The sequence below is a fragment of the Callospermophilus lateralis genome, chromosome X (assembly GCF_048772815.1).
Source record: "Callospermophilus lateralis isolate mCalLat2 chromosome X, mCalLat2.hap1, whole genome shotgun sequence".
Lineage (NCBI taxonomy): Eukaryota > Metazoa > Chordata > Mammalia > Rodentia > Sciuridae > Callospermophilus > Callospermophilus lateralis.
Genome location: NC_135325.1, coordinates 52,462,195 through 52,474,582, shown reverse-complemented (window position 1 = coordinate 52,474,582; position 12,388 = coordinate 52,462,195). Strand labels below are relative to the sequence as shown.

The following is a 12,388-nucleotide window of genomic DNA, read 5'->3' as shown; positions in this document are numbered from 1 at the left end:
CTCCTCCAACTCCAAATACCTTCAGCACTTTCTCAGCATGTCTGAGAACCAAAGCAGCATTTGTGTCTCTCAATATCACCCTTCATAAGGACCTCCTCTGTCCATCCCACATCTTCTAGGGCCACCAAAAGGATTTGGTCATATTTTTGGAATTGACAGAGTGTTTCACCATGCTGGCACTTACATAATTGCTTAATTCCAATAATAATCATATCAATGTTTATATCTGCTATTGTGTCCAAATCTAAAGCTTCTAGAACTAGTCTTTAAGTTCCTTCAGGATAAGGATTCATTTCTCTTTCTATAACCTCAGAATCTGGCTTCGTATCTGGCTCACTATTGGTGTTTGTAATGTAAGTTGGTGATGTTCCCTGCCCCTTCACCAAAGCAGTGTGGTGTAATAGTTTTGAGTTAACTATAGTGCATTTGGCGGGACATAACCAAATGCTGAGCTAGCTCCTGGGCAGGTTCTTTGAATCCTCTTATTTCAAAATTATCATGTGACAGAATGCTACCCCTTTGGCACAAGGGTTTATAGAATGCATAGCTCTGGGCTGCTGCAAAGCCATCTGGATTCAAAGACAGCATGTGTCTGGCTACATCTGCCAATGATATGTGTCTGGAGGGGGTTACAAAGCAATATGATTTTGTAAAGATGAAAATGAAATTTTTAAGCTGACATTTGTCAATGTGAGTAAGGGCCAGTGGTGAAGCAGTTCCAGAAAGTGGGAGTTGTTGAAGAGATGGGGCCAAGACTTTGTCAGCAGAGGCAAGAAGCAGAACTGGATGAAATCTGAAAAAGAACTCAGAATAAAGATCTTGTAATAAGAAGACAGAAGAATAAGACAGGTAGGGTTTTCTAGTCAGTGAAGGTGTCAGCGGCAATAGGTCTTTTAATGGAGAACTGAACCAATAGGGCTGTACTCTAGAAAAGACAATTTACATACAATTGATGTTCAATTTCAAGTCCAAGAAACAAAAAGTAACCATTTTTTACCAACTTGTAGCCAGTTTCTTAGAAGCCGCTGGCTAAATAGAACCTGGGGACTGACAGTCATTATCCCTTTCATCTCATAATATCCCATCTTCTGTTGCATGTAAATCACTCCATCTTTGGTTTTTCACCAGAGGCTCTTCCCCATACCACCAAATCCTTCATAATTCCTGGTTGCTGAGGAGAAAGAGATAAGAGTGAGCTTGTCTTTTACAGTCAGGATTGTCATTCATCCCTCTCCAAGTGGAAAGTCAAAGGGTTTCTAAGGTTTACCTCTTCATCTAACCTTTCACATTTTCTCTTTTTTTATTATTAGTTGTTCAAAACATTACAAAGCTCTTGACATATCATATTTCATACAGTTGATTCAAGCAGATTATGAACTCCCATTTTTACCCCGTATACATATTGTAGATTCACATCGGTTACACATCCACGTTTTTTACATACTGCCAATTTCCTCCTTTTCCACTAATCACTTTATCTAAACCTGGCTACCAACATCTCTAATACTAATCTTCCTTAGAGTGTTTATTCTGTCTTGATACAAAACAGTTTCTCTCTCTCTGGTCAAGACCAAAGTCTCTCATTAATTTTTAGCACTTCTTATCTGCTTCCCTCCTGATCTGAATATCTACTTTGTGGTCACTCTGTGCCAATGATAAGTTTTTTATGCTATCCATGTATTTTTCATTACTGAGTATAGCTGGGAGGAATCCAAACACACCTTAAGAGTTAGTGATATAGAATGCCTGAGGATCCTGGGATTTGATTGGTTGTTCAGCCTTTCACATGGGAGGCTATGTTACCATTTCTTATTTGTGATGAGTGTCCCAATGAGTTAAAATTGAATGAGCAATCCAAATCTCCTCTTCTTTTAAACCATTTATTTTATCCTCCTGAATATATGCTATATTTATTCAATACATTCTTCGAATATTTGTTGAGTAAATTCAGCACCATATATACAGTAGAATAGAAATGCCATTTGAGTTTGATTTTGTTTGATTAACTTTTATATCCCCACTGCCTTGAAAAAGACCTGGCATATGATAGGCTTTCAATAAATACTTCTTTTTCTCCCAAGCTTTACTTCTAGTGCATAGACAAACAATAAACAAAGTTAGTGATGATAAGTGCCATGAAGAAAAATACAGCCAAGAAAAAGGATGAGAGAGCAAAGGGGTATGCTGTAAGGGGATCAAGGATGGGCTCTGTGATAAGGGAACATAGGAGAAGAGACTTGAGTGAAATGAATGTCCAAACCATGTGGATTTCTTGGGGAAGAAGAAACAAAATGCAAAAGCTCTGAAGCACAGGAATGATATGTTCCAGAAAGATTAGAGAAAACAAGAGTGAGAGGGAGGGATGTAAGGTCAGAGGCCAAAATGTAACCTCTAATTTTATGGGCCATAAGGAGTCTGGCCTTTTATTCTGCATCAGATGTGGAACCACTTTGAACAAAAGAGTGACAGGATTTGACTTGTGTTCTTCTGACTACTTTATTGAAAAGAGGTTCCAGAAGGACAGAAGCACGGAGAGTTATTAGGGAGAGAGTAATCCAGGTACAAGATGATGGTAGTTTAGACCAGGGTAGAGGTGGTGTGGGTGGTAAGAAGTGTGATTGGATTCTAGAGAGATTTTTGAAGGAATGGATGACAGGATTTTCAGACGGATTAGATAAAAGATGAGAGGCATAGAAGAGTTTAGAGTGACCCCAGGGTTTTGGATTTAAGGAACTAAATGAGTAGAATTGCCATTTCTGACATTTGGAAGAAGAGAAAAGGTGAAGTATAGAGGAATATGGGGAAAGAAGTAAGAATTTAATTATGTCCATTAAATTTGCCTATTAGCCCATTGGATGTATGTTTACATTGTACATCACTGTCTCAAGACAGTGAGCTGACTTGTATTCAAATAAAGGGCTTCTCATTGAAGAAGTGATTAAATTGTAAACTGTTCTGAACAGAGTAAGAGATGTGATAGTAAATCAAAAAGGAGTAAGTAAGTTCCCCCCAAAAAACGAACAAACAAACAAAATATATGCCAAGGAGTTGAAGGAGTCTACCAGGCAGTAATTCTAAATCCACAAGTTACTTGATATGTTATAATAAAAATTTAGCTGTCCATCTCAAGTTTCATTACAAGTGTCAAAGAAAATATCATTTGTCTTGAAGAGTTAAGAAATGGTTTCAGGAAGAAAACGTTTTTCAAAGGTCAAAAATAGAAACACGTTTAAAAGAGAACAGGAAAAGTCAGTTCTAGTTCCTTGTATTTTTTTAATCTGTTACTGTCCTTTGATTCCACTTCAGTTCCTTCACTATTTTATTGATAACAAGCCTTCTAGACAGTAACAGAAGGAACACAAAGATGAATAAGGCCTCAGAGATACTTACAGCTTAGTAAAGGAGCAGACATTTATAGGCAACAGGTAAGAATGAAGCAAAGGTGGGGTGGTGAATTGGTTCCTGGCATTTTACCTAATATGAACCTGTGAATAGAAGACACTCATACATTTGTCAAATGAACGACTAAACAAACAAATGTGGGGTCTAGATTTTATATCTAAAAATTATAGTTATTAATCTTAACAATCTCTGCCAGGCACAGTGGTTCACACCTGTATTCCCAGCTGCTCAGGTTATTGTTATATTGTTATTGTTATATTGTTAATCAAATATTAGAAAATATTAGTATGCCAAAGTACTGAGTACTGATCCTCAGCAGGAGGATCGTGAGTTCAAAGCCAGGCTCAGCAAAAGTGAGGCACTGACAACTCAGTGAGACCCTGTCTCTAATAAAATACAAAATAGGGCTGGGGATATGGCTCGGTGGTTGAATGCCCCTGAGTTCAATCCCCATACCAAAAAAAAAAAAAAAAAAAAAAAAGCTTAATAATCTCTACTAATCCCTATGGGAGAAAAAACATGAAATGGCTAATTAACAAAGAAAGAGGAAAGGATATGGTGACCATCAGGAACTTGCATAGGTTCACCCAGAATAAATCAGGCTGCAGAAGGCCATTTCTTTTTTTCAACGGACTATTTATTTAACTAGTTGATGGGAAACATAGCATAGACAGTCTAACTAGCCTTCACAAAAAAAGGTCAGTGGCTATGTCCAGGGTGTATCCAATCTTTCTGACCCACCATTCAAGAATAATGGAATTCATTTCAGTTTCTCCTTTCAAATTACTCTATAAATGAAGTCATTGACCATCTAAGCAGGAGTCCCAAACACAGGGTTAGTTCCCCTCCATTATAAATCTTGGAACTTTATAACTTCAACTCCTAGAAAACAAGTGAATTTCTACTTCTTTTAAAAATCTTTTTCATTAATTAAAAAAAATCAATGACAGCGGATGAATTTCTATTTCTTTACTACACATCTACCTTAAATTCATGGCTCTTGTCTTGGATTGATCAGAATTGATAGTTGCTAATTATATGAGGCCTTTTGGTAATTATTATTATGCAAGAAAAGCATGATCTCCTCTTCACATTGTGCTCAGTCACAACAATTCCTGAAAACTGTGCCAAGATTTCCTGCTGAGGTCCATCCTAGTGATATATTTCTGAAGTAGTATCAGCTCTAAGTGGCCTGCTTGGTCTCTCCTTCAGGCTACTCCATGAAATGTAGAACATATTCAGGAGGTCATAAGGTCTTGGAATCAGATAACATGAATCCTGAATTCCCAAGAAGGTAGTTTCCATATTTTACAAGTGTTGTAAAAGCATCTGATCTTTTCCTGTAGAACATCTTCAAGAGTCAATCAAAATATTTTTATCTCTCCACACCCAGCTGTCTCCAGTGTTTCTATCCTAGTAAGGGAATAAAAGTGCAACAAGGTACTGGACCAAGTTGCAATATATGGATCCTAGTCCTAATGCCCTTGCCACCTTACCACTCATGTGACTTTGGAGAAGTCATATCCCTCGGAGTATCAGTTTCTTTGTCTATAAAATAGGGATAATTAATGTGGCTTACCTCATGAGGTTGTTGTGTTAATCAAATATTAGAAAATATTAGTATGCCAAAGTACTTCAGTAATCATTAATTGCTATTATTATATAAAAAAAGAACAAATAGTATGGTGTCCCAGACATCTGGAGGCACTCATATATTCATTAATATATGGTCAACCATTATAATTTCTACACTTATGTTCTCTTTCAGCAAATTAACTATTTTTGTTCCTTCTGGTGCTATATAAGCCCATAGCAAGAAGACTTCAAGCCTCAAACTATGGCCTACCTCATTACAACAAATGATTACATCTGCACATCTCTCTGTGTAGTCTCTTACTCTTTCTTGCTGGCTTATATAAGTGTCCCTTTTTAGTATCTCCGAATTTTTTCTTCACAGTTCTCTTTACTTTCGGAGAGATCAAAAAACTTAGTATTCTTTTCTACCATTTTAAAAGTGTAAAGAGATAAATAAGATTGAAATATACCCTTTGTCCCTATTTCTTAAAAATAACAATGGAATGGGGGATAACTACTATTAAATTGATACAATGAACATGAAAGGCTATGGTGTCAAAGAAAATGTATTCTGTCTGTACAAATGTTAGCTAGAATTAAGATTGCCCTCATTCTAGTATTGCTCTTCTATTTATTGCTTTTCAGTGAGATATCACTGTGCTATTACCAAATGAGAGACTAAAATCATTTTGAGAACTGATAGATTTTCTGTGGCTTGTTCACAATACAACATTAAAGCTTTTGAAAGTTTACCATGTGTGTAGACTTGAGGATGATTTTTTATTTCAGATGTAGAGTCCCCAAGATTGCCTGAGGGTCATGGATGCCAACAGCTTAAGTGCTCAGAGGAGATCACTCTAGAAAGTGACTTTATATCAAATAAGACAATAAGTAAGCCAAAATGTCTTAGCTTGCTTACACGCCAAAATATCTTTCAAAGCCATACTTTCATTGATGGAACTAGCCCTGCAGTAAATGTTCTCAACAGGCTATCAACACTGACACATGGTTCACAAGCATTTTTAGAATACCAAGTATTTTAGCCATGCACAGTGGCACACTTCCAGCAACTCAAGAGACTGAGGCAAGAGGATCACAAGTTTGAGGACAGTCTCAGCAATGTAGTGAGACCCTGTCTCAAAAAAAAAAAAAAAAAAAAAAAGTTGAAGAGACTAGGGATGTATCTCATGGTAAAGCCCCTGGGTTCAATCTCCAGCACCAAAAAACAAAATAACAACTTTTTTAGAATATCTAGTAAGACATTGTGGTCGGCCTTTTATTGATATAGCTACCAATCTCCTGTTTCTTAGTACCTAAGGCCTAAATTGAACTAGGAATAGAGGTTAGTGAAAGTTTAAGCTGCTTAGCAATATTTATGGTTTTTTTTAGTTACAAAAATAATACTCATTGGAACAACATTACAAGCAAGAGCTGAGCTGGGTGTGATGGTACAGACCTGTTTCACCATTCACTAGGAAGGCTGAGGTGGAATGATCACTTGTGCCTAGGAACTCAGGACCACCATAGGCAACATAACATAACCCTATCAAAAAAGTAAATAAATAAGTAGGCAAACAATACAGAATCAGGTAAGGTAAAATGGGAACATGCCATCTCAATTATAAAAGTGTCATAAAGGTAAGGCATTTTGGCAGTATCTCTTACTTACCTAAAGGAGATGAAAGACCCATTTGATCTGAGATTCTCTAAAGGTACTTCCAGTCTGTCTCTATTTCAAGCTTCTTCTAGCTGTTTGTTTCTCAGTATTAAGGAAAGTGCTGAACTCTAAGCCAGAAGACATGGATTCTAATCCCAGCCCTGCTGTTAGTAATTATAACAACAATCTTATTTCACTTCTCTCATCATAATTTTTTAAAAAGGGTTATACTAGAATTAGTGATTCTCAACTATGGGGTAAGATATTCAAATCCATATAAGGAGTATTTTTCAAAATATACATACCCCTAAAAATTCTGACCATTCTACACCCCACTAAGGAAACTTTAGTAAGGTAGGTGCTGTTACTGATGAGAATATATCATATCCCTCAGATGCATTAGGATAAGAAAAAGATGTTGAACTACTGGAAAAGATGGTCTAATTGTTTCCTTTCAATTCTGATATAATTTGTTACTAACTATTCCTGATAGATGATGTCTGAATGATTAAATACTCAGGTTTTCAATTTGGATGGTCAATGAGCCTTTTCATTAGCATCCACGAGAAGGCTCAGTAAGGATTAAGAGCATGCAAATGGTTTCAAGAAGTGAAGGCTAAGAATCTTAATCTGTTGGCTAAGTAGTGAAGTGTTAACTCCCTCATGTATGGCTTCTCAAAATATCATAAGCAATTATTGGTGTGTAGCTAGAAGATACCTGTCGGCTCTATAGTGTATTACTATGCAACTCTGCCTTACTTTGGATTTTACTTCTTGACTTGCTCAGTCTCTTTGGTCTGAAAGGTAAGGAACTACCACAGCTGTTTTGTTTTTGTTTTGCATTCATTCATTTATTCAATGAATGTTACTAAATACTACCTGATTTTGTATTACTGTTTATTGATGACTTCTCCAGACATTAGGTACACAGTGGTGAACATGATTAGACCCAATCTCATCAAACTCACAATGGATGATTTTGTGTTACAGTGGGGTAGGTACATGGTGCTATGAGGCACATGTTATCCGTTCTACACTTGGGATGTCAGGGAAGGTCGCCTAACAGGTAACATCTAAGCTGCAACATGAAAGATGCCAGAGTTAGTGAGCCAAATGAATATCAAAGGGAAGAGTGCCCCTGGAAATACCTACAGATAATATACATGTTAAAAGGCTTAGAATAAGAAGAGAGTTTGGCTCATTTAAATAATGGAAAGAAGTTTATATGGTTAGAGTACAGAGATCTAAAAAAAAGTAATGATAAATGAACTGGCCAACAGGGTTCAAATCATGCTGGACTTGAAATCCATTTTATGGAGCTTAGAAACTATCCTAAAGGCAATGGGGAAGCACAAGATCAATGTCAAGAATAGATTATATGGCTGATACCTTTAAATGCTAAATGCACATGATCTGAACCAGCAATTTCACTTCTATTTATAGATATACTCACACATGGAAAATCATTTGTCAACAAAGATATTCTTGCTGTACAAGTGGTAATGGCACAGGATTGGAAATAAATACTCATTATTAAGGAACTGATTTAATGAATCATGAAAACCTGTAACTGGTAGTGTTGGTTGCTCTGGGGAAGAAACCAAATTTGGAGGCTGGGGTAGGAGGGAAATGACTTAATTTCCATGTTTTTTGACTTTTGAATTTCTGAACATATATATGTTCTACCAATTTAAAATAAAGAAATAGATAAAAAAATTATTTTAAAATATAAATAAAATGAGCATGATATGTATTTTTCTGCCAATACTGAAATACATTAGCAAAAATTTTATAATATAATAATGTTGTATGCTAATTAGGAGATAGAAAAATTCATATATATTGCTGGAGAGGATATAAATTGTTACAATCATTTTGGATATTAATCCAATTCTCTAGTAGAATTAAACATTAGGATACATTTGATATAGCATTTACAGGTGAGGGAATCTATCTTATAAAAATGAGAATACAGAGTTGAGGTTGTGTATATAAGGATGTATAGTATAGCACTGTTGTAGGGACACATGGAAGGATAACTCTAATACCTACAAGTAAGGAAATGGTCAAATTATGACATAGTCAAACTAGTAAATATTATGCAGCTATTAAAATGAATGAGAGATCTACATATGGATCTGAAGGAATGTCTATGTTTTATTGTTAGGTTTTAAAAAGGCAAATTTCCGAGTAATGTGTATGATTCCATTTTCATTAATAAAGGGAATGATTTTAAATCCCTAAAATGTTAATATATAAATGTAAAAATAACCTTGGAAAGAAGCATCAAATGGTAATTACTGATTGCTTCAGATGGCAATTGGGTGGGAAGAGGTAACTATTATGTGGTTCTTTATGTAGTTCTGTATTGTCTATCTTATTACAATAATCATGTGCTACTGTAATATGTAAAAAATTAAATAGTAGACAAAATAGGAAGAAAAAAATGGACTGAATGGGGCATGAGAGAAATAAAAGCAGTTGGGAGGCTGCTGTTACATGACACAAAGGGAATGATGGTGGCTAAGCTAGGGTAGCAGCAATGGAGACCAAAGTAGACAGATGTACCTAATAAGTGGAAAATAAAAGGACTTGGTGATTTGACTGAAGGAAGAAAAAGAGAATTCAAGGAAGCCACCTAGGTTTCTGACAACGTGGTGTTCTATTCACTAAGATAATGATCAGGGGAGGAATATATATATGGTTTCAGACAGGTTGAGTTCCAGGTACCTCTGGAAAATTCAATAAGAGAAAACTTATAAGCAGTGTGAGATATGCATCTGAAACTCAGAAAAGAAACCTGGGCTGGAAATATAGATATGGAGATCATTAACTATGTTAGAACTTTTGCAGTTGTAAGTGACAGATAGCTGCCTAAACTGGCTTAAGTTTAAATTTTTTTAAAAAATGAAGTGGTGGGATTTTTGACTCATTTAACTGCCAAGTCCCTAGTGAACCTGGCTTTAAAACATGGCTTAACCTTGGGCTGAAATGATGTCATCAAGACTTTCTCAGCTCCACTATCCTTTGACTTGGGCTCATTCTTTAGGCATGTTATCCCTATAATGTGGAAAAGATAGCTAATCAGAGCTCTTAGGTTTGCATCTTCCCAACATAAACCCAGAGGAAAGAGTGTTCTTCATCCCTCCATTGAACTCAATAAAAAGGATGTTGTTGACAACGTTGGGGAGAGCAGTTTTAGTAGAGTGGTTGGAGCAGAAGGGTTCAGGAATAAACCAAACAAAGTAGAAAATAGCAAAATAAAAGGGAGGAAGAAAACAGAGTAAGAGCTAGAGATTTTTTAAGCATCTGCTATTCACAAGGCACTGGGTTATAGTATATCCAGGGACACACACAAAAAGTATAATATCGTTCCTCAGTTCTGGAACCCAAAGTTTTAATTAAAAGAAAATCTTGTAAATAATTCACAGAGGTTATAAGTAGTGATATGGAGGTATGATAAGATTGCCATGGAAGTATGGAGGGGGGAACCACAGAATGGCCTAATACATTAAATATATCTCTGAGGAGAAATACACAATGGCTGGCACATATTAAGGCATGCATAAATGAATGAATGAGGTGACATTTGAATTGGATTTTGGAAGATGAATGGGACTTTGATGAAGAGCAGTAGAAAGTTCATTTCTAACAAAAGAACAGCAAGGACAAAGGCTAACCAATCCCTTAGGTTTTCTGACTCTCCTCTTGGCATTGGAGACTTGGAATAAGAACTGAGTGAAATCAGAGCTATTGGGCAGAGAAAATGTGACAAGAGCCTGGAATAGCCTGAGGGGGCATATTTTCAAATGCTCCCTCAGGTACTTAATAAATGGCATTTTAATCCACAATTATCTTCACATCTTTCTCACTTCACTATGCCTTGCCTTTACCCTTCATACACAGGAGAAATAAATGCTAGCAAAGCAAGCACAATTTTTCCTTGTTACTAAAAGAAAGTTATAAGTGACACATAATGGTTCTTACTTTTTGCAGTTAATTCTCTGATCTTCTACTTACCAATCCCTGATTCAAGGGAGCAAAATACATTTAGACTCTTGACATAATTTAGAAGCATTATTTGATCCTACTTTCGTTCTTGTTCAGGACTCTTGGCTGACTTAGAAGACATAGATCCTAAGTTGTTAACACATTCACAAATGGAGAGAGCTGATTTTGAGATGATAAAGAAGCAAGGATGAGCCTGCTATTGTAGCTCAGTGGTAGAGCACTTGCCTGGCACATGTGAGGCCTGGGTTCTATCCTCAGTAGCATATAAAAAAAATAAAATAAAGGTATTGTGTCCATGTAAAACTAAAAAATAAATTTAAAAAAGTAAAAATGAAAAAAAAATGACAAGAATGTTTTGCTGCAGGCTTATGAATCTTGGCTGCATATTTTACCACTGTTCCTATGATATAGCCCTTTTAATGAACCTAGTGCTGTGATGCATTAGGTCAGTTGTTTAGGATCTACCTGTGCTGAACTCCATGTACTCAGTCAAGAGTCTAACCAACCTATGGTTTGTCGCCTGGTACTGGAAAGAAGGTAGCATTGTGCAGATCTATTCTCCATATAGCAAAACAAGTCATAGGCCTGGCCTACTGCCAGAAAGTTAGTAGTGTCATCTTTATAGATGAAATTCAGCACATCATTATCTTACATTGTGCCAGAAAAGCAGGAAGGAGATTGACTTGGTAATTCACTATGTTTCGATCCTAATCTGTTTAGAAATATGATTTCTTTAAAAGGAAATGGAAAAAGGAATGTGCTTCTCACTATAGCTTCACAGTATCTCCTGAGAGGATGTTCAGTTATTGTAAATACAGCAATTTGATTCTCCTTGAATTTCAGATAGATTTCATCTCTTTAAAAAAATAAACTACATTGAAATGATCAGGTTTTAAAGTATGAAATGCATGCTTCCAGAAATGGAATTTTATATTTCAAGTCACACGTTTAAATCTCTATTTTGTTCAAAAAAAAAAACCTCACATGAGTCTTAGAGAAATTGGTTCATGTGGTACCTTATTTTTACAAGTCATCTCCAAAGCTCTTTAAAATATAAGTTTACATTGTATCCTATTTAAAGGAGAAAGGCATACTTGTGGTGCAAATATTTTATCTCAGAGGTCATCTTCACTCCCCACCCCTTAACACAATATGCAAAATCCAGAAGCTATCAGAAACAAGGTGCAGATTTAGTGCAATAAAGCTCACCATGCGTGAATAAAGCATACATATAAGAAATAAAACAATCAGCAGATATCAACAAATAATCTTTCTGATCCTTAATTTCTCTTTGAGACAGCTTGGAATAAGGAAAGAGCATAGAATTTAACACCACACCGATTTGATTTCAAATCCAAGCTCTACTTTTAATGATTTGGCCTTGGTAAGTCATATGACCTCTCTCAGCTTGAGTTTTCTCATTATATTAAGATAAGGTGCTCAATAATTAATAATTATTAATATCAACTATAAAGTAAGAATAGTACCAACATATATGCTTTTTAGGTTATGGGTAGAATAAATGAGAATACTTTTGGTTTCAAATGTCACAGTCTCTTAGCCACTTGATAGTTAAGAAGCTATCCTGCTTTTCTCACAGAATTGTGATCATCAAAAGAGATAATAAATTCTAAAACACTTAGAAAAATATGAAGTGGTGCTCAAGATTAAGGGGGAGTCTTTATTTTAAATAAAGCTTGTCTTAAGAGTTTTATTTTACTTCCCCTCTAGTGAATTAAAAAA

At 35.8% G+C, this 12,388-nt stretch overlaps 1 protein-coding gene across 8 annotated transcripts in view; it reads left to right on the top strand.

The window, feature by feature from the left end:
* The window catches only part of Eda (ectodysplasin A), a 332,917-nt gene that overhangs the window by 256,083 nt on the left and 64,446 nt on the right, over window positions 1–12,388 (top strand). The window lies entirely within an intron of this gene.